A 23,693-nucleotide genomic window follows, 5' to 3' on the forward strand; every position below is an offset into this window, starting at 1 on the left:
AAGAGCTGTGAGCCTGAGCACATTAGCATGTTAATGAGTATGGAAATTATTAACTAAAAGAGTTTCATTCTACAGCGTAGCAGAGGAGGGGGTTTAATATAGGGTGGGGGAGGATGGGGTGAAGCACTGGTGCAGGAATGGGGGTGAAACTGTTAAAGAAAGGAATAAAAAAAAAAGCAAGATCTTTTCTATTGTAATCACCAGATCAAGCTGCCCCATTTCAAGACATGCGTGTATGTACCCAACAACATCAATAAATACCTCCGTAAGAGCTCAATATGGAGCTGTCCTCATTATCGATAATCACTGTAATTGTTTATACTCCTCTTCATAATCAGAACCCAAGCCAGGCTCAACTAGCCAATTTATGCAGCCATCACAAGCCAGCATAGTAATGAGCCTCCAATGTAGGGATAACCAACTAATGCAGCCATGCCCCAGAGAACATCCCATTTTATAACCAGAACAAACAGAATGGGCTGTTTATAAGCCTACTTTTTTTTTTCCACTGTTGCTACTGCTTGGATACTTACATTTAATTTTCCACCTAGCTCATTTATGTCTAACCTATTTGCTCATAATTAGCAAACACCTTCTTTTACACACACCAGCTAAGTACGGTAATTTTATATTTCATCCTAACCGTCTCTGCTGTATTAACCAACAGTTAATCATAACATTATGCCCCTTTATTTTCATAATGTTGCACAAATGTATGCTATGTTACTTACAGTGAAGCCTGCTCTGGGTGCAATGCACGTATTTTCACAAGTGACTGCAGTAATACCGGCCTGTGACACACATAATATTAAAGCCAAACTCCAGGTAAAACAGTCAAATACACAAAATATGTATACGGAATTTGTTTTAGCTGCTGATACACGTGTAATTCTTTTCAGACATATATCCCTGCCTGACACCAAAGTCAGGTCCTGGACAATTGTGCAGAATATACTGCAGCTAAAACTTATACCCTGGTCAAGGTCCACCTAGGCCTCTGACTGGACATTAAAATACAGAAGCACACTAATATGGTCATTTCTCAGCTCTCCCTTTTTTTTAACAGTGTTTGAAACACAGCATTATTCAAAGCCACAGAACACTGATTGGATCAGAATGCTGATCTTTCCCCTCCACGTTTGAGTAGTGGGCTGAACAAAAAAACTAACATATTCCGCCATCCATGCAAACAAGGTGGATGGAGGAATCCCATCTGCCGGGACATTTTATTCTGACAGTTGGACACGGCGTTATCAGAATGTGGCTGTGGCCACTGATCGAGAAAAGCTTTCCAACTTGTCCCTTTGACAGAAGTCAACCAACGATCAACGTCTGTTGAACAGGGACACTACACTCTGATCAAAATGCAGCTGGTTCCTGCTGAACCATCCGAATTTTGATCCCCCTATGGCCAGCTTTAGATGAAATGAAAGTGTAGTTTTCAACTTACAAGGTATATGAAGCCCATGGAGTCGTCAAGGGGCCATATATAACATTCAGTATATGTAATGCTACCAAAGACTGTCAGAGACTGCACACATACTACTGGAGATGGTCAGAGATTGCAGACATGCTACAGATCTAAATGGAGACTTGAGACAAGCTTTAGGCAACAATTAGAGATTGGGAACATGTTACATTAGACTGCTAGACATTATTGCTGTTACAGCCCCTAACACATCAATGATCCCACTACCACTACTGACCCCTAGGGTCCAAAAGGTTGGCAAGCATAAAAGAGCCCTATGCAGCACAGCATGCAATCAACTGGTATTCTCTATTACTAAAGGTATTGTCTTTGGTGCGTAGTTTAGAATCAAGATGTTCTTTATGCTACAGGGTCCCATCACACATAGTTTTAGCCCTGATAACTGGATTTCACGTTGTTTTTTTTTACTTAAAGTTCTTTTCACTGGCTGCCCAGATGTTTAATTAAAACCAGACTGCGATAGGTTAGTAAAAGTTAAAGATGAATTCCTGGTATGGATATTTTATACATAGTTACATTGGTCTAGCTTGGACCAATGTAACTATGTATATATCACACATGGCTGATGGCCCTGGAGGCTGGAAACCACTGAAGTAAAAACACTGCTACTCCAGTGATCCCCACTTGGTTCTGAATCCAATGCAGAGCGGCTGGCCTAATCAGGCATTGTGAATGCAAGGTCGGCCACTCAGCACAGAGGCTTTTCAGGGAATGCTCTGCATTCTCATAATAGATGCAAAGCGTTCTCTGATTGGATGAGCTGGCAGGTCAGGGTGGTGACCTCATACTCTCCACCTTGTCCATCTCATTCCAGCTTCCAGGGGCATCAGCCAGGAATGATATATACATAGTTACATTGGTGGTATAAAAATATACCATACCTGGAATTCATCTTCAAGTACAGATGGGGAAAATGTAGATGATGTGTCCAATAGCAGTTTTTTATGTTTGTATACTTTTTTTTTTTTTTTTTTGCTCAATGGTACTTTTTTAACCACTTAAGGACCAGGCCTCTTTTTCGGACTTGGTGTTTCCATGTTTAAAACAGTTTTTTTTGCTAGAAAATTACTTAGAACCCCCAAACATTTTATATTGTTTTTTTTCTAACACCCTAGAGAATAAAATGGCGGTCATTGAAATACTTTTTTTCACACCGTATTTGCGCAGCGGTCTTAGAAGCGCACTTTTTTTGGAAAAAATTCACTTTTTTGAATAAAAAAATAAGACAACAGTAAAATGAGCCCAATTTTTTTTTATACTGTGAAAGATAATGGTATGCCGAGTAAATTGATACCCAACATGTCACGCTTCAAAATTGCGCCCGCTCGTGGAATGGCGTCAAACTTTTAGAATCAAAAATCTCCATAAGCGACATTTAAAAAATTCTACAGGTTGCATTTTTTGAGTTACAGAGGAGGTCTAGGGCTAGAATTATTGCTCTCGCTCTACCGATCGCGGCGATACCTCACATATGTGGTTTGACTACCGTTTTCATATGCGGGCGCTACTCACGTATGCGCTCGCTTCTGTGCGCAAGCTCGTCGTAACGGGGTGTTTTTAAAAAAAAATTTTTTTTTTCTTATTTATTTTAATTTATTTTATTTATTTTTACACTTTTTAAAAAAATAAAATAAAATGGATCACTTTTATTCCTATTACAAGGAATGTAAACATCCCTTGTAATAGAAAAAAGCATGACAGGTCCTCTTAAATATGAGATCTGGGGTCAAAAGGTCCTCAGATCTCATATTTGGGCTAAAATGCAAAAAAAAAAAAAAAAAAAGAAAGTCTGACATTTAAAAAAAAAATATACCTTTAAGAGGTATGGGCGGAAGTGACGTTTTGACGTCGCTTCCGCCCTCCTATGGTATAGAGACGAGTGGGGGCCATCTTAGCCTCACTTGTCTCTATGCCCAGCAGACGGAAGGACCCGATCGCCTCCGCCGCTACCGACGGCTCCGGTAAGCGGCGGAAGGTGCGGGAGGGCGGCGGGAGGGGGGGTGGCACCTCTCCCGCCGCCGATAGCGGTGATCTCGCGGCGAATCCGCCGCGGAGACCACCGTTATCGTACAGCCGACCGCCGCCTGAAGAGATGGATATCTCGGTTGTGCCAGCAGCTGCTGCCGTTACCGAGATATCCCTCTTCAAAAAATGGACGTACATCGTCGTGCGGCGGTCGGCAAGTGGTTAATAAACATGATCAAATATGTGAACAACATCAAAGCAAACACAATTCTTTGTATGCAAAACGAATGCCGCGTACACACAAGCGGAATGTCCGACAGAAAAAGTCAGACGGAAGCTTTTCATCCTATATTCCGATCGTGTGTATGTCTTATCGGACTTTTTATTAAGAAAATTCTGACGGACCAAGAAATAGAACACGTTTTAAATATTTCCGACTGAACCAATTCCTATCGGGAAAACCACTCGTCTGTATTTTGTTCCGACAGAACAAAGACGGCGCATGCTCTGAAGCAAGTATGAGACAGAAGCTATTAGCGTCTGGCTATTGAACTTCCTTTTTCTAGTCCCGTCGTACATGCTGTACGTCACCGCGTTCTTAAAGATTTTGGGAAAATTGGTCGTGTGTACATGGCATAACATCTATTGTTTCTATCTATCTATCTATTTTTCTATCTATCTATCTATCTATCTATCTATCTATCTATCTATCTATCTAACTAACTATCTATCTAACTATCTCCATCTGAATGTGCACATACGCAGGGCAATTACAATGCCAAGAAAACCGACTGTTTCAAATTGTAACCAGTCAGCTTTCTCTTGGGCAACAATGACTCCTGGTGCCAGTCAATAGCAAACAGACCAGATGGAAAATTAAATTGCCAAATATAATCAAGGTACAATTCAAAGAAGGTTACACGCAGTGAGAAACCAGCAAATCAGTCATTTTTTCAATGAATCAATAACCTTGTGTTTCTGCTGTATATGTCAATACCTAGCAAGGTACAAAGAAAAGGTATTGTTGTGGGAAATGGTACTATTCACACCAAATGTGCACACATTTTAGTTAATTACTTTCTTACATGTTAAATACTTACATGCATGTCGCATTATCAATATAATATGTAACAATAACACATGTAAATCATAACATGAAGTCACAGGTCAGCATTACAAATACCATCTCATTATAGATTGTACACTCTGTGAACTATTCAATAAAGAGTCTTTAGTAGTCCATACCAACCAATCAAGAATAACGTTTTGATCTTATTCTAATAACCTGAATACTGATTGGTTGGTTATCCTTGTTGCTCTTTGAGCAAGTGCATTAAATGTCTGATTTATGGTTTCATCATTTTTTGAGCCGTGTGTTGGTACATTAAGTATTTTTTTTCCTTTTTTGAAGAGCTTACATGCTCACAATATAAACCTTAAATAATATAGCGGATGTATGATACAATATATGGGTATATTCAGAAGGTGCAAGTCATTCTTAATTCAGAAACCGTTATTTTTATGACGATGGAAGCAGTCCAATTAAAGTATGGCTAAAATGAACAAAAAAGGGTGTTGGAACAAATTGCTTGTGTATAGAGGGCTTAACATTCACAACTGTGTCTTAGATGTTAAAGTACCATAACCTCGCCATGGCCTTCAAAAGCCCTCATGTCAGTCCCATTCATCCTTGCTAATTACACAGATAAAAAATACCCCAACAAATTGGAGGAACTTACAATTTTCTCTCTTCATAAACTCTGTAAAAATATTACAAAGCCATCCTTAAACAATGCAACATGTATCATTCCACTGCACTACAAACAATATACAGAGTTCTGATACCTTTAAAAGATAAGAAAGACCCAGGCAAGTAGTGGAGACACAACCAGACAAAACATAATGACAATCAATCAATACAAACATAACAAGCAAGTGCAGAGATAATGAACAAATACAGCTGTAGCAAGCCAACCTTCGGCTAACAAAACAATGGAAACACAAACCATTAATCCAATTATAAGCAGACAATGCAAACAAAGCAAGCCAATTCACTCTAACAAACGGGTAAAATGGCCCCAGCCAATATTACTTTGCCATCATAATATTTGATTCCACCCAATTTAAATACTCATCACCAAAATAGTTATAAAGCAAAATATAACAAGTCCAAAAGAAAATATAGACAAATTATAATGTAGACGATGTAAGAGTATATAATGACTTTCCCGCTAAAATGGCTATAAAATCTTTATATTTAATTTGTGTTTCTTTCATACTGCTTTGTATTGTGGAAAGTGGTATATTTAGTGATCGAAAACTGACAGTAATCATTTATGTTTAATATTGCAAAACAAGGGAGTTTAAAGATTCTTCCATCAACTGTTGTGATACAACTAGACAGGTATTGGAATAAAGCTTGCTACAGCATGGATTAAATAGCAGCCGATTCTTACTGAAATCTGCCCTGTCGGCACCGCCGGGCCTGAGAAAACAGTACTGAAAAAAATAAAAGGCGCCATATATATTAAATTGTTGGCCAAACAGTGACTAGAAACTGATAGGGTAATTAAGCAGCCTTGGGTGCTGTGGCTGCTTGAACACAATAGCCAGCAGTGCAGATTCCTCCATCCATTCTGTTTAATGTGTATGGAGGTATTTACTTATTTGCTCTTGTTCTGTCCGTGTCTATGGCTAGACTTACACTTTGCCCTTGTGTAAGTGCAGAAAGTCCCAGAATTTTAAGCACTATATGAAAAACTTAAGCCAACCATAGAAGAAGCTATAGCTGCTGGCATAAATCGCATGAAGAATCAGACACAGTGGTTGTACCCAAGCTGGTCGATCGATCAACTTGGGTACAATCAGCCCGCCCATACTATGGCTGGCTTTATATTAAAGCCTAGTATACATGGGCCGAGTTTCTATTGAATGGGTTTTTATTGAACAGCCGACATTTGGCCCATGTGTATGGCAGCCGGTCCAGCAGAAGCCGTCTTCTGTCAAAGACCCATGACCGGGGGGGCGCCCCCCAAAAGCTCAGCAGGTCAGGTCGCTGTACTAACATCAGATTGCTGGTACAGCAGCTCCGATTTGGGCTGTCAGTTTTCTGTGGTGTGTACCAGGCTTAAAGGAGCTTTTAGTGATCAGATCATTTTAGAGCAGTGGTTCTCAATGCCTGTACTCAGGATACACTTACAGACCAGGTTTGCAAGATAACTAAAATACATGACAGGTGATATCATTTGCTGCTCAGTGATTGCAGTATTCTAGTCTGCATCTCCCCAAGGTAGTACATAAAGTTTGGCCTGTTAGTGGGTCCTGAGGACAGGAGTGAGGAACTGCCATTGACCTACAGGCATGGCATTTAAACTAAGCACTAATTCTGAAAGCTGCAGACTGTTTTTAAAAACTACATGACATTTTATTGATTGGGTTTACATACTTTAAAGAGTAACTTCATCCCACTGTGTCCTCCTGTCTTAACTTTTTTTTTTTTTAATCTCTTCTTACCTTTTATCTTGAAATAACACACTTACCCCGACAGCGAATCCATCACCAGTCCTTCATCCGTCCCTCCTTTGCAACATGCTGGTTCCTGCACTGCCTCGTTCCTTTATGACAGTGGTCATCAACCCTGTCCTCAGGGCCCACTAACAGGCCAGATTTTCAAGATAACTGAAATACATTACATGTGATATCATTTGCTGCTAAGTGATTGCAGTATTCTAGTCTGCATCTCCCCCAAGGTAATACATAAAGTTTGGCCTGTTAGTGGGTCCTGAGGACAGGAGTTGAGAACCACTGTTTTAGAGCATATGACCTAAAATACCATGTGTAGGTAGTTTAAGAGCAATTATACAATGTTAGCGGTACTAGAATTCCCACGCTGTTTTGCTGTTAAGCATAACAGCCACTATATGGATCTTCACTTCCTCCAGTCCTCCATTGTGACCCTTGTCCAGAATAAGAAATACAGGAGTTGAGACCTGTGAAGTAAGAGAACCAAAACTAATAGAAACAGACAGAAAGGCTAGGAGGCCTTAGGAAGGAAACGGAAGACTGGCAGGTAATCGAACATTACAAAGGAGAAAGGGCACTAGTGAGTACTTGAAGAAAGGAGAGGAAGAATATGGGATCTACAGAAATGTGATAATGAGGAAGTAAGGAAAGGGTCTCTTGGAAAGAATACAATATTGAGTACATAAAAAGACAGACACATGATAGTGAATGATTACTATCTGAAAGAGATAGCAGAAAGAGGGAAGAAATTATCTCCAGTAAAAGAAAGAAATGCTAGAAATAAGGCGATATCTAAACACATTGAAGGACCGAGAAAGAGAACACACAGAGCAAGGGGTAAGTGGACATACCATAAAGCATTGTAAATGAAAAATCTTACAGTGACATAAATATAGAAATAAAAGGAAGCAGTGAATAACACATAGGAGGAGGACGTAGCATATGTAACAGCGGAGAGAGGACAGTGGATGCGCTGAAAGAGGTGATGCTGGGATAGAGACAGCACAAGGATATTCCAAGAGACAGCTAAAAAGGGAGGGTGAAGAAGGATGGAAAAATCAATACAATTACTTTCTAACGGTGTGTTAAGAGAGTGAGGTGTCGACACTCTGTCTGTGCACGAAAATATGAGCTCCCTATATATACTGGCAGAGTCTGGCAGCTATCAGCTGAGTCTTCTTCCCATTGCTGGAGTTCAGTATGTCTTAGAGCATTTCTTATGAAGTGTAACATATGCTCCTCATCACATTAAATCATGTGATTCATGCATATTGTGACTGAGGGTTTTAATCAGAGTGTGTGACATATGCTGCTAGGTGTGTGCAGCATGCTAATACCTCTCCATGTGAGCACCGGAGCACATAGTGCCTAAACACGGCATTCAAATGGTTGACTGTACCCCTATTACTGCAGAACAGATATGCCATTGACCATTACCTTACCAGGGTGATAAAATGTCTTAAATAGCGAACCAAAATGTTACATTTACACTAGAACGCCATATTCTTATCCTGCATACCGGTAGATATGCAGTTAACGGTTCTACATTTAAAAAAAAATGACTTTAAAATAAAAATACACAATCAGAGCAGTGATTTACTTATACTATTGCGTGAAATGAGATGGAGGTGAGAGAAGTGCGCAGGCTAAGTCATATAAACCTGCTGCGAATATAACGCTCATTCCTGAGGTGAGAGACTGCGGCATATTAACAGTCAAAATGAATGAGCCCGTGTCAGCCTTTCGGTTTACTGTCTGCAAAAAAAAAAAAAAAAGAAGGGAGCTGGAGTGTCTTCTGTGGGTGTGTGTCCGAATGATAGTCATAAATACAACCTAGAGATAAACACAAGCATCAAAAGACTTGGTGATCAATAAAAAATAGAGCTAATCAGAAAGGAAGATGTCAAGATTTCTTGCACGAATAAACATGGACGTGGGGAGTAGAAAGAGAATAGAAGCAGAAAGCCGGAGAGAGCGGAAGACAAAAGCAGAGTGACAGAATAAGCTGGAGATGGTTGGGGGCGGAGTTAAATGCAGAAGATAGCAAAGAGACAAAGAGAGCCGAGAAAAGATGAGAGGAATAAAGACGGAAGAGAGCTGCAAACAGCTTTATGACGCACAAATAACACTGCTGCGTGTGAGAGATTGATTAAGTATACCTGGGCAGAATGTCTAAATTCAGCAATACAATGAGATCCTTTAAGACAACATGGAGCGTACAAAATGCACGCTACGTATAATAAATGAATTCAGTGTCAGGTGAGCTCAACAAATGTGTGTATAATTCACTGCAGGCAAGCACCAGAAAGCCATTTGAATCTGCAAAATGGCTGAACTGTGTCATAGCGGTGGTGGTGGAAAATAAGCTTTAGCGTATAAATGTTTTAGCGTGAAAATACAAAAAAATGAGCATAAATGGCTGTGTGAGCAGCGGTAGTGAAATCATGTACCGTGAGTGCATCTTTTACATTTAAAAAATTGCTTTTTTTCTACCTTAAATGTAAAATGATTCTATGACAATAACTTTCAACCCGCTCAAAAGCTGCCGAGACTATACAAAGCTGTTTTCAGAATAGATATCGTTATATAAGGTCATTTTTTTTTTTTCATTTTTTTACAATAAGGCAGAATTTAGGTAAGTCAGATCATTATCTATGAACTACATTGTCCACCTATGAGGACCACATCTGGTTGATCACTGTCTGAGTTGAATAGCTAAACTGCAGAAAACACAGTTTACTAATTTGATATGCTATATGCAATCATGCAGAAGATGGAATTTGTAAAGTACATGTAAATTCTAAACGAATTACATTTAGGTGTTGATTTACTAAAACTAAAGTACAAGAGAACAAAATGTGGCACATCTCTGCATAGAAACCAATCAGCTTCCAGGTTTTTTTTTTTTTTTTTTTCAAAGCTTAATTGAACAAGCTGAAGTTAGGAGCTGATTGGCTAGCATGCATAGCTGCTACAGACTATGCACTCTCCAGTTTTAGTAAATCAATCCCTGTGTTTCTTATCATAAATAATGATATTTTTAAATAAAATACAGTTTTCTTTCATTGTCTTTGCTGCATCACAAGGGTGCTTCCTGTCTGAATGGATGAACTTTAACAACTGCTATGTCATTTTTAGGACAGGTTTCCTGATGGTGGCAACAACGGAACACACCTTTGCAATGAGCATCAACAGGGCCACTTGTAGTCGCCTTTGGGTGAACATATGACAAGGTGACAATGCAGAACATCAATTGGAAGACAGGGTCAGAGCGTTGTCACCCTATAACAGGAAGTGCATGGAAAAAAAAATCATAGCAGGGTGAAAAGGTATTATTTTGAAAGTTGCAAAAAAATTACTTGTAATTACCTTAAAATATTAAAGGCTAACCTTTGTAATATAATGTACCATGCAGTCAAGAGGCCCCGGTTATTTAAAAGACACTATGCAGATTTCAAAATACCATACTTGTATGCCAATGGTGGCTTCCCAGCAGCCTGGCTGAAAATTGAGTTTAGCTCAGCCACTACAGCAACAGAGGTAAAGCGGGTGCACTGCACATGCATGGGTCTTGGAAGAGGAAGAGCACTTATTTCTGTGATGCTGGGGGCATGCCCAACATACATTGTGCCCCAGATCCTAGGTAGGACAAGACTAGTCTCTTACAATGGGAATTTTTCTGCCAGGATGTAAGGAACTACCATTGACCTACAGGCATGGCATTTAAACTAAGCACTAATTCTGAAAGCTGCACATTGTTTTTAAAAACTACATGAAATTTTATTGATTGGGTTTACATACTTTAAAGAGTAACTTCATCCCACTGTGTCCTCCTGTCTTAACTGTTTTTTTTAATCTCTTACCTTTTATCTTGAAATAACATACTTACCCCGACAGCGAATCCATCACCAGTCCTTGATCCGCCCCTCCTTTGCAACATGCTGGGTCCTGTGCTGCCTCCTTCCTTTATGACAGTGGTCATCAACCCTGTCCTCAGGGCCCACTAACAGGCAAGGTTTTCAAGATAACTGAAATACATGACAGGTGATATCATTTGCTGCTCAGTGATTGCAGTATTCTAGTCTGCATCTCCCCAAGGTAATACATAAACCCTGGCCTTCTAATGGGCCCTGAGGACAGGAGTTGATGACCACTGCTTTATGACATCTTCGGGAGCCAGCTGTTTCTTTCTGGTTTTTGCTGCTGACCCCCTGATGACGCTCAACCAGTTCTGCCCTCCTCTGGCCGCAGTGTGTAAACTGATGATATGGACCGTGCATATCCCAAGAGGAACCAAAATCAGATTACAGGTCATTCTCCCCTAGGTGAGAATGGAGGCAGGGGGCGAGTTTGACCATGAATACAAAAAGAAAAGTTACATTTTTAGACTGCGGGAGTGGAGGGTCACAACGTTGTAAAGTAATTTTTCTATGTGAGGATCATCTTTAGGTACTGTGGTCTAAATGAAACAGTTTCTACATCTTCAAATAGAAGAAGGGTTTAGATATTTAAAAATTAACTACTCACAATTTTGTCTTAGTTCCTGAACAACCTAGAGGGCATGCCGCATCTGTGCTGGCCCCCAACCATTGCATTATCATGATATCGAGCAGCGGTAAGAAAACTCCTACTGATTTATGGAAGCAGAGTTCCTGGGTCAGACCTGCTATGACATGGTAACAAGGAGAACTGTTTGCACAAAACTGTTTTGATTTTCTCTCTTTTTGCATTTTATTCTTTAAATTGCCCCATAAATATTAGGTGTTTGGTTTTCCCCAAATATCAGGTTTTTGGTTTTTTGGTGTTTGGTTGCCCTGGGGTTATGTTGTTGTTTGGAGTATTGTTATTTTCGGAATAAAAAAACGAATGGATATAGTCCATAGAAAAAAAATAATACTGGACACTACCTAAACGTAAAAGATCCATAGAAGATTTATAGAGGGGAAGATTTACTTTGTCACACAATGCTAGTGATTTTACCGTGCTGGTTCAATAATTGCAAAACAAATGAGATACAACCATTTAAAACCCCACGTTCTTTGGTTCTAAAGCTAGGCATAAACTAGTAGAATTTAATTAGAGAATTAGACAAATAGAAGCTTCAATAAACAATTCAAAGGTTCATTTTCAACAACTGAAAACTTTTCTCAAACAAATTTCTAGCGGTAAATGTGGTTTTCCTCCAGAAAAGCTTATTCATTCCAAAATCGACTGTCATAAGCAAATAAAATTTTGAAGTTTTTTCAAAACCGTCTTCATTAAGTCATCAAATGTACTCATAAGCATTCTCATATGAATGCTTGTATGAACATTCATCTGGAAACTTAATAGTGTATGGCCAGCTTATGGAAAACAGGCCAGGTCATAGTTTCATACTTTTAACTGTGAAAGAATTTTAAAAAGGTTGTTGTGTTTGTAATACCTATGTTAAATTTCTCTAAAACGTTATTTCGCTGTAATATCCCTTTGCATATTTAAAAGACCAGTTCAAGTAGAATTACAGCTTTTACATCTAACTAGCCTTAAAACTTTCCTCTCCCTAACACCTGTGCTAACTAAGCATGTATATACGGTACTTACAGGAGAGGAAAGAGAGGTCAGGAAACGGCTAGTAAAGCCTGAAGCGGTGATGTCACCCATAGGCTTCAATGGCCCATCCGTTGGCCGCGCTTCCTCCCTGCAGCTGTGAATATATATATATATATATATATATATATATATATATATTTCTTGCACATGTTTGTTAGCATAGGTGTTAGGAGGTGTAAAGAGACAAACAGTTTTAAGGTTAGTTAGGAGCTAGTTAGGTGTAAGCTGGAATTCCACTTTAATCCAAAGTAGCTAAAGTGAAACTCCAGCCAAAATAGTTTCTTTGGCTTAGCAATAGGGTGGAGAAAGGTTAGAACCTATTTTGGCTTATGATTGGTTTATACTCTCTACGCACCTGTTTGATACACAACCTGATCACTAGATCAACAAGGAGGTATCTCTACAAAGGCAATCAAACAGGAATAAACAGATAGTTTCAAGTAGTGTGGAAGATGGGAACTAGAACCTCTTTCAGTTTTTTATTGCTCTGTCCCTCATCTTGTTGATTTGCCCCACATTTTGTCCCGGGGAGACAATAATGTAATCCAGATAGCAAACAGGGATAGGAACTAGGGGTCTAGCCATTCCCCAATCTAGCCAAAACTAAAATAATAAAATAATTTGGCCTGGTCAAACTTTTTACTTTGACTGAAAGAACTCCTAATTACAGTTACACAAAATGATGTTCATTTTCCTACTTCTCGCAACAAAGTTAAGATCACAATAAAGCAGCTAAAGCTCAGTTTACTAAGTCCATGTCCAAATTAAACCCAGCACCGTCGTTTTACCAGCAAAGCTTACTGGTGTATTTATTTGCTATGCACCTGTTATAGAACACTTTAGGCTAATTGAGGCTAAGGGCTCTTACATAAGGATGCCAAATGCTCGTAACCAGTACGCATACTGGAAGCCCTTAGAGAATTCATTAGCTCCAGGTTCTTGAAAGCTGTGTTGCAGCCAAATGGTGCAATAAAGATAGAGGATAGAAAACTGTTGCTTTGTATTGCACTAAAAATGAAGTTAACTTTGCAGTTAACAGTGCAGTTTTTCTCTTCTATGGAGTCACTCTTTCCTCTTTAGATCAGCATGTAGCACTTGGAAATAGTCTAAAAGAAATTTGGCAGTGCTCTTCAACAGACAGGAAGTCAGATGTGTGCAAAAAAAAAAATATCCTTATTATAAATAAAAATTTCTTACAAATTTCTTTCAAGACCAGTAAAAAATTACTAGTGAGGTATGGATGTAATTAAAGATGAACTGAAAAGCTGTTTTATTTGCCGGAGGATTTGTATATCTTTGAAACCAGTGGTGATATTTACACAGTCCTACAAGACAGCATGGTGAAGCTTATGACTTGAGTTATCTCTACTGCAGTTATGCATTACTAACCGGTCACCTCCCTGCCCCCTAGTCTGTGATTGGACAGTGAAGGAACAGCAGCAGATTGATTTGGTCATCTTTTTTCTCTCTTTTCCTGTCAGCCTGTTCCTTATCAGAAGATGCGCATGCAGGACACCGGATTGGCTCCTACTGCTTTCACTCCTTTTCCCAGTCACAGTGATTTTGGGTGTTTACATGAGGCTAATGACAATTCAAATACAGGTATTTATACTACCCGAATTTAAAAGTTAATACAAAACGGCATAACCTGTTTTTTTAAATATCTGCCTGGAGTTCAGATTTAACCACTTGTGGATCGGCCACTTTACATATACTGCGGCAGAGTGGCCACTCTGTGCCAGCTCTCGTACCTAGTACGTGGTCTGACATTTCCGGGTCTGAGTGGTGTGCGCCTGCTCCCGCTGTGATCACACCCAACGGGAGCCCAGCTGAGGGTACCGCGGTCTCGATGTCTGCTGGCAGCCGCCGATTACACAGTACACAGGCAGAACGGCGATCTGCCTATGTAAACAAAGGCAGATTGCCGTTCTGTCAGAAGGGAAGCAATTGATCCTGTGTTTATGCAAAGCAGGAACACAGATCTTTGCCTTCCCCTAGTCCATGGGTAGGGAACCTCGGCTCTCCAGCTGTTTTGAAACTACAAGTCCCATGAGACATTGCAAAATCCTAACAATCATAGGCATGAGGCAGAGGCATGATGGGATTTGTAGTTTCAAAACAGCTGGAGAGCCAAGGTTCCCTACCCCTGCCCTAGTCAAATCACCCCCCGCAGTGAGTAAGCACAATCTAGGCACACAGTTAACCCTTTGATCACCCCTGATGTTAACCCCTTCCCAGCCAGTGTCCCAGTGTCATTAGTACAGTGATAGTGCATGTTTTTTTAGCACTGATCACTGTATTAGTGTCACTGGTCCCAAAAAAGTGTCAATAAGGTGTCCGATTTGTCCGCCACAATATCGCAGTCCCGCTATAAGTCGTGGATCACCGCCACTACCAGTAAAAACATTTTTTTATAAAAAATAAATAAAAATATCCCATAGTTTGTAGACGCTATAACTGTTGTGCAAACCAATCAATATACGCTTTTTGGTTGTTTTTTTTTAAACAAAATATGTAGCAGAATAAATTGATGAAGAAATTAAATTCTTTACATTTTTTTATTGGGTATGTTTTATAGCAGAAAGTAAAAAATATAGTTTTTTTTTTTTTTCAAAATTGTCGGTCTTTTTTTGTTCATAGTGCAAAAAATAAAAACTGCAGAGGTGATCAGATACCACCAAAAATAAAGCTCTATTTGTGGGGGAAAAAAAGACAAAATTTTTATTTGGGCACAGTGTCGCATGACAGCGCAATTGTCAGTTAAAATAACGCAGTGCCATGTCGCAAAAAAGGGCCTGGTCATGAGGGGGTTAAATCTTCCGGAGGTCATATTTCTTTCTGATTTCCCTTCTCAAAGTGCTGGTCCATTGGCTTTAATTCATTTTAGGTTACTAACCTTGAAAAAGTATTTCCCGATCTGCATACTGTACTTGTTCATGATCAGTGAATCAAAGTAGATAGAAACCAGTGGGCCAGTATAACAATCAAGCAACTAGCATTTTCAAAAGAAAGTGAGCAATCACAACCCCTGTTATTTGTTTCTGGTTGGTTTACTTTAGGGTATCCATAGACACGAGGGCCAACCAGCTTATACCCATAGAATGACAACATTTGTCCCAGTCGCTATTGTTCTCTCCAATAACTGGCAATGATCTCCCGATCTCCACTTGATCCCTCTTCACCGATATAAACTATAAACAACCTTTGGTACAAGTTTATGTGTCATTCTGCAGACACCTTGCCCCGGTGACCTGACTATGCATGCAAAAACAACTGATATCTCAAGTCTATAAACAGCATCGGGGGTTATTTATGAAAGGCAAATCCACTTTGCACTACAAGTACACTTGGAAGTGCAGTCACTGTAAATCTAAAGCCACGTACACACGGGCGGACTGTCTGGCCAACTTAGTCCGTCGAAACACATTTCAGCGGACAGTCCACTCGTGTGTGGGCTTCAGCGGACTTTTTCAGTGTGCAGTCTGGCGGACTAAGTATTTCGGAATTTCCGTAATACTGTCCGTCAGACTTTGGTTTCAGCGGACAATCCGCTGGTTTCAGCGGACAATCCGCTCGTCAGTAGGCTAGTTCGACGGACTAAGTATGGCGCATGCTCAGAAAGGATTTACACGGCGAAAGGTTGCATTGCTGTGTATTGGACTTCCGATTTCTAGTCCCGTCGTACGTGCTGTATACGTCATCGTGCAAGCTTTTGACGGACTGTTTGTTCATCCGTGTGTGGTCAAGTCCGTTCATTCAAAAGTAGGACGGACTGTCCGTCGGATTGTCTGACGGACTAAGTTGGCCATACAGTCCTCCCGTGTGTACGCGGCTTAAGGGGTAGATCTGAAATGAGTGGAAGCTCTGCTGATTTTTTCATCCAATCATGTGCAAGCTAAAATGCTGTTTTTTATTTTCCTTGCATGTCCCCCTCGGATCTAAAGCGACTGCACATCCAAGTGCACTTGTAGTGCAAAGTGGATTTGCCTTTCATAAATAACCCCCATTGTCTTTAATATTAAACATACACAAAGATAACACATTAAAGACGGGTACGATTTATAATGAAAAAACATTGGTACACTAATTCTATTCTGCAACCCTGGAGCCTTGTTCCAATATAAATACTATATTGTTTGTGGGTTATCCAAGCTGTTTTCAGTAATTACTGTGCTACTGGAAAGGGCAGGGCTCACCTGTCAGGATAATTACTTATACTCTTAAATGGTATTTATAAGTTATTCAATTCAAAGCATAGTATAGTGTAGGGGAGACCACAGTTTTTTTTTTTTTTTAACCACTTCAATACCAAGCACTTTCGCCCCTTCCTGCCCAGGACAATTTTTAGCTTTCAGTGCTGTCGCAGTTTGAATAACAATTGCGCGGTCATACAACATTGTACCCAAACTACATTTTTATCATTTTCTTCTCACAAATAGAGCTTTCTTTTGGTGGTATTTGATCACCTATGCGGTTTTTATTTTTTGCTAAACAAACTAAAAAAGACTGACATTTTTGAAAAAAAAAAAGTTTTTCTTCGTTTCTGTTAAAAAAAATTATTTTCTCCTTCACTGACGGGCACTGATGAGTCCGCACTGATGAGGCGGCACTAATGAATTGGCACTGATGGACACTGATATGTAGAATTGATGGGCACTGATAGGCACCAATAGGTGGCACTGACAGGCGGCATTGATGGGCACTGACTGGTGGCATTGATGGACACTAATAGATGCCACTGATGGGCAGCAGTGATTGGGCAGGTATTAATGCTGGGCACTGTGATGAACACTGATTGGCATGGTGGTGGGCTCTGATTGGCACTGTGATGGGCACTGATTGGCATTGTGGTGGGCACTGGCAGACTTTATTATTGGGGCACCGATTGGCAGCTGATTGACACATCTGATGGGGCTGTGCTGATAATCAATGTGCTGATTATCAGCACAGACCCCCCCCCCCCCTCTGACGGAGGGCCGCCGGGAAGTGGTTAATGTTTGGGTATAGACTCTGCCTAGAAAACAGTGTAATAAAAAAGCAGGAAGAAATATCTGTATTACTTAGCAACTAATGTATTGGAAAATATTGGATCTTAACTAAAGGCAACTTTTTTAAAACTTTTGATAGAGTATAAAGGGATTAGACTGCTATTACTGCTATTTGTGCATTCGTTAAGGAGATTCACCCTCTCTATTTGTCCTGTTTATGATTATCACTAAGAAAGGAGAAATAAAATCCCAACATTTGCGTTGACATTAGAGCAGTTATAGACTGGAAATTTTCCAATGGGAACACTGGTTCTGGTGTCCCTGGTGACAACTAGGCATTCCTTCACTTTGGAAGGATTTCCTCTCACTTTCTGTTTTGGCTATGGGCCAGGAGATAAATGGAAATCTCCCCAAAGGGATAAAAATCTGATAGAGGTTATAGCCCTTTCTTACCCTATACAAAACGTTAAAAAAAAAAAATGTCTTTAGTTCTACTTTAAGTCATGGCAAATGCTCACATGTAGTTCACATTTCATACAGTACACTTTTGTAGCCAGTAGGCTGTAAAGAAAAGTAGTCTTAGATGAAGTTGGAAATTTCCCTCTCATGCTGCACTGATCTCCATTCTGTTCCATACACCATACATTGCTCTCAGCCTTCTCAGCCTATGATAGTGGAGCTCAACTCAATTTACAAATTTTCGATGTACAGCATATCACGCCATCACATCAAAAAATATAATGTAATATATACAGTATGTCACAAAAGTGAGTACACCCCTCACACTTTTGTAAATATTTTATTATATCTTTTCATGTGACAACACTGAAGAAATTACACTTTTCTACAATGTAAATTAGTGAGTGTACAGCTTGTATAACAGTGTAAATTTGCTGTCCCCTCAAAATAATTCAACACACAGCCATTAATGTCTAAACCGCTGACAACAAAAGTGAGTACATCCCTAAGTGAAAATGTCCAAATTGGGCCCAATTAGCCATTTCCCCTCCCCGTGTCATGTGACTCATTAGTGTTACAAGGTTTGAAATGTGAATGTGGAGCAGGTGTGTTAAAATTGGTGTTATAGCTCTCACTCTCTCATACTGGTCACTGGAAGTTCAACATGGCACCACATGGCAAAGAACTCTTTGAGGATCTGAAAAAATGAATTGTTGCTCTACATAAAGATAGCTTAGGCCAGTGGTAGCAAACATTGGCACCCCAGATGTTTTGGAACTACATTTCCCATAATGCTCAACTATACTGCCGAGTGCATGAGCATCATGCACTCTTCAGTGCCAGAGTGCCAAGGTTCGCCATCACTGGCATAGGCTATAAGAAGTTTGCCAAGACCCTAAAACTGAGCTGCAGCATGGTGGCCAAGAATATACAGCGGTTTAACAGGACAGGTTCCACTCAGAACAGGCCTTGCCATGGTCGACCAAAGAGGTTGAGTGCACATGCTCAGCTTCATATCCAGAGGTTGTCGTTGAGAAATAGATGTATGAGTGCTGCCAGCATTGCTGCAGAGGTTGAAGGGGTGGGGGTTCAGCCTGTCAGTGCTCAGATCATATGCCGCACACTGCATCAAACTGGTCTGCATGGCTGTCCTCCCAGAAGGAAGCCTCTTCTAAAGATGATGCACAAAAAAGCCAGCAAACAGTTTGCTGAAGACAAGCAGACTAAGAACATGGATTACTGGAACCATGTCCTGTGGTCTGATGAGACCAAGATAAACTTATTTGGTTCAGATGGTGTCAAGCGTGTGTGGCGGCAACCAGGTGAGGAGTACAAAGACACGTGTGTCTTGCCTACAGTCAAGCATGGTGGTGGGAGTGTCATGGTTTGTGGCTACATGAATACTACCAACACTGGGGAGCTACAGGTCATTGAGGGAACCATGAATGCCAACATGTACTGTGACATATTGAAGCATTCCAATAACGACCCCAAACATACCTCCAAGATGACCACTGCCTTGATAAAGAAGCTGAGGGTAAAGGTGATGGACTGGCCAAGCATGTCTCCTGCCCTAAACCCTATTGAACATTGGTGGGGCATCCTCAAAGGGAAGGTGGAGGAGCACAAGGTCTCTAACATCCACCAGCTCCATGATGTTGTCATGGAGGAGTGGAAAAGGACTCCAGTGGCAACCTGTGAAGCTCTGGTGAACTCCATGCCCAAGAGGGTTAAGACTTGAAAATAATGGTGGCCACACAAAATATTGACACTTTGTGCCCAATTTGGACATTTTCACTTGTCAGGGTTGTACTCACTTTTGTTGCCAGCGGTTTAGACATTAATGGCTGTGTGTTGATTTATTTTAAGGAGACAGCAAATTTACATTGTTATACAAGCTGTACACTCACTACTTTACATTGTAGCAAAGTGTTATTTCTTCAGTGTTGTCACATGAAGAGGTATAATAAAATATTTACAAAAAACGTGAGGGATGTTTTCACTTTTGTGAGATACTATATATATTACATTATATTTTATGATGTGATGGCGTTGCTGGCATTGTGTTTAGGGTTATTATAGTCACATAGTTTGGGCTTAGTTACACAATATTAGGTAAGGGTTTTGGTAATTAATAGGTTTATGGTTATGGTCAGAGTAACTCATGAGTTACTTTATATAAGCATTAGGTGTATCGTTAGTATAGTTATTGCATATAGGATTTGGGTTGCTTGGTATCAGCATTATGATTTGAGTAGTTATTCAGACCAAACTAATGGCTTACTTTGGGGTGTGTTTAAAAAAAAAAAAAAAAAGCATTATGGATATCTCAGTATTCAAGCAACAACCATCATTAATACCTGTAATGTTTGTCATTTGTGTAAATTGGCAGCTTCTATTTGTTTCCTTTCACAGGTCGAATGTACCATTTACCAACATTTGATCCAAAGAGAACAAAAAACCTTATAGACATTCAACCAGAAGAGGTAAAAAATATTCAACCAGAAAATGGCCTAAGACTATAGGATATAAACATTCAACCAGAAGAAAGAATAATATGAGGGAGACCTCTGTACTGTGTGCAAAGTGTATGGAGGTTTCTGCACCACTGACAATGTAATGAATCAGCTACTGCTGAGAGTGAACTGCTCTACAGAATTGATACAATGTTGCAGAGATGGAACTCTGTTGTTTACTTTAGATCAGAGGTTTCCAAACTGCAGCCTGAGGTCCAGATGTGGCCCTTTGCTAGCCTTTATCCGGCCCTTGGGGCACTATTCCTTCCACCGCTTTAGGCACTATTCTTGCCACTGACACCAACAAGGGGGCACTATTTCTTCCACTGATACCAATGATGGGATTCTATTTCTATTACTAATAGGGGCACTACTACTCCTGCTACTGACCCTCAACCTTAAGGCCATGTTTATTCTCACTGGTTCTGGGCCCAGGACATTTTCTACCCCCGCTGGCCACAATCCGGCCCCCCTAAAGTCTGAAGGACAATAAACTGGTCCTTGGCTTGAAAAGTTTGGGGACTCCTGCTTTAGATGTCCTGCTTTAGATGATCTGTTGCTCATCTCTGAAGGGTTTCAGGGCTAGTTCACACCAGAACATGGTGTGGGAAACCTGCACTTCGTGTGTTTCCCACACCACGTTCAAAATGCACTGCACTTGCGATCTCCAGCAGGTGTCAGTGCAATGTTAATGACACCCCAAATGTAGGTTGCAAAAGCAGTGTGTTTGCCTGCACCACATCACATGGTGCAGAAGTACCATGCAATCTGGTTGCCCTATGTTTTGTAAAGTAGCGCATGCACTGCCTTTGCTGTGGTCCGCTGTAATCCAAAGCACTTGTATATCAAAGTAAATTTCCCCATAAGAAATAATGGAAACTCAGATGATTCGTTCCACAACCATTTATCATAATCCTTCAGTTTATAGTCCATATAAAAAGATTATAGTTATGTGAGAGGTTGTGTAACCATAAAATGTCCATCCACAAATGGAGGCCTACACAAGGGGATTAGAAGCAAAATCCAGCAGAAGCTACAGAGTATAAAAGAGAAGAGAGGTGCCTCTCTTGGTGTAGTGTAGTGTAGCAATATGGTTACATTTAATGAAGGTACAACATTTAGCAACTCGCATGGTTGATGATTAACCACTTGAGACCCGCGCTATAGCCGAATGACGGCTACAGCGCGGACCTCCTTTGCTGGGACTACGTCTATTGACGTCGTCCCGTGCACGAGCGGCCTGAGCGCCCCCTGAGGGGCGCACGCGGCGCGCTCTGTGATCGGCGAGTCTATGAGACTCGCCTGATCACCGATCCGAGCAAGGGGTCGATCTCGACCCCTTATCACGTGATCAGCTGTCAGCCAATGACAGCTGATCATGTGATACAATGGAGCCGGTAATCGGCTATTATTCCTCCTCGCGCGAGGAGAAAAAAAAAGAGCCGATCACCGGCAGCCGTGATCGGGACATCAGTCCCGATCATGGCCAGCCCTGCCAGTGCCCACCTACCCCCTGCCACCTCAATAAAAAATAAGTGCCCCTCGTCAGTGCCACCCAGAAGTGCCCATAATGCTACCCAGCAGTGCCCACAGTGCCACCCAGCAGTGCCCACAGTGCCACCCAGCAGTGCCCACAATCTGCCTCAACAAAGGTGCTGCACCCCAGTGCCACATATCCGTGCCCATCAGTGTCATCTACCAGTGCCTATCAGTGCCGCCCATCAGTGCCCAGCAGTGCCACCTATCAGAGCCACCTATCAGTGCCCATCAGTCCCATCTATTAGTGGTACCTATCAGTGCCCCTTAGTGCCACCCATCCGTGCCACCCATCCGTGCCATCTTATCTGTGCCCATCTTTGCCCATCAGTGCCGCCTTATCTGTGCCCATCGGTGCCACCTTATCTGTGCCTATTAGTGCCACCTTAACTATGCCTATCAGTGTCCACCAGTGCAGCCTATCAGTGCCCACCAATGCAGCCTATCAGTGCCCACCAGTGCAGCCTATCAGTGCCGCCTCATCAGCGCACTTCAATGAAGGAGAAAAATGACCTGTTTGCAAAATTTTATAAAAAACTATGAAACATGATTTTTTTATTTTTTGCATCTTTTTTTGTTTGTTTAGCAAAAAATAAAACTCCCAGCTGTAATTAAATACCACCAAAAGAAAGCTCTATTTGTGGGAAAAAAATGATAAAAATGTAATTTGGGTACAGTGTTGTATGACCGCGCAATTGTCATTCAAAGTGCATCAGCGCTGAAAGCTGAAAATTGGTCTGGGCACGAGGGGGGTTTAAGTGCCCAGTAAGCAAGTGGTTAAAAGAGGAACGTCTAAGTATGGAGGCATCTGGGGTAAAGCTGTTCATATAGACCATCCCGCGCGCAGCCAGCTCTCAGCGCTGTTAGTCTGCAATCATGACCAGGAAGACTACCCTGCAGTAGAGCGATCTGAAAGTGAGGATTGAAGCGCTTGTGGGGAGCAGCGTGGAAGGGACAATGTCAATAGGGGTGCGAGAGATGGTCTATGTGGACAGCTTTACCCTGGATGTCTCCATACTTAAATGTGCCTGTTTTAATCATCAACCATGCTAAATGTTATACCTTCATTAAATGTAACCATATTGCTACACTTAGAGGCGCCTCTCTTCTATTTTATACTCAGCTGTGACATGACGCTACTTGTATATCAAGACATCGCTTGTATATCAAGTCAAAATGTTTTTAAAAATTTTGCTCGTCTTGCAAAACGCTCTCAAACCACTGTCAAGTCACTGTCAAACCAAGGTTTTACTGTACTATAATTATACCTACTATTGTCAACTGATGACAGCACAGCAATAAACATTCCTGACATTAGTCTCTGACAAATTTATTCTCTATGGATACCTCAATATTAATTTTCCTGTCTGTATACATCGCTCCTATCCATACATTATGGTGTATGAATTCTCTTTTGCATTCATTTTTCTACTCCAGTCTTCCCAACAAGTGCCCTTTCTTCTCTCCACTCTTTTCTCTGCAGGAGAACCATCAAAGGTTCTCTTTTTTCTAAATGAGTTGAGACCCCTACCTATATTATTCCATAGAACAAAAATCCCTCAGTGTTTAATTAGTAAATCCTACAGAATAACACGGGAAGCAGTAGTATATCGCATATGAGAGCTTGAG

The 23,693-nt window shown here is 40.8% G+C and overlaps 1 protein-coding gene and 1 long non-coding RNA gene across 2 annotated transcripts in view; one reads left to right on the top strand and one right to left on the bottom strand.

Annotated features, from left to right (window-relative positions):
• The window catches only part of ZFHX2 (zinc finger homeobox 2), a 107,595-nt gene that overhangs the window by 66,472 nt on the left and 17,430 nt on the right, over positions 1-23,693 (bottom strand). The gene's annotated exons all lie outside the window — the stretch shown is intronic.
• Positions 8,806-23,381, top strand: LOC143960523 (uncharacterized). Its single transcript, XR_013270336.1, has 4 exons — positions 8,806-9,235; positions 10,115-10,305; positions 14,047-14,167; positions 20,428-23,381. It is a non-coding gene; the product is annotated as an uncharacterized LOC143960523 (long non-coding RNA).

The sequence above is a fragment of the Lithobates pipiens genome, unplaced genomic scaffold (assembly GCF_037356315.1).
Source record: "Lithobates pipiens isolate NorthernLeopardFrog02 unplaced genomic scaffold, aLitPip1_a1.2 Scaffold_11, whole genome shotgun sequence".
Taxonomy (NCBI): Eukaryota; Metazoa; Chordata; class Amphibia; order Anura; family Ranidae; genus Lithobates; species Lithobates pipiens.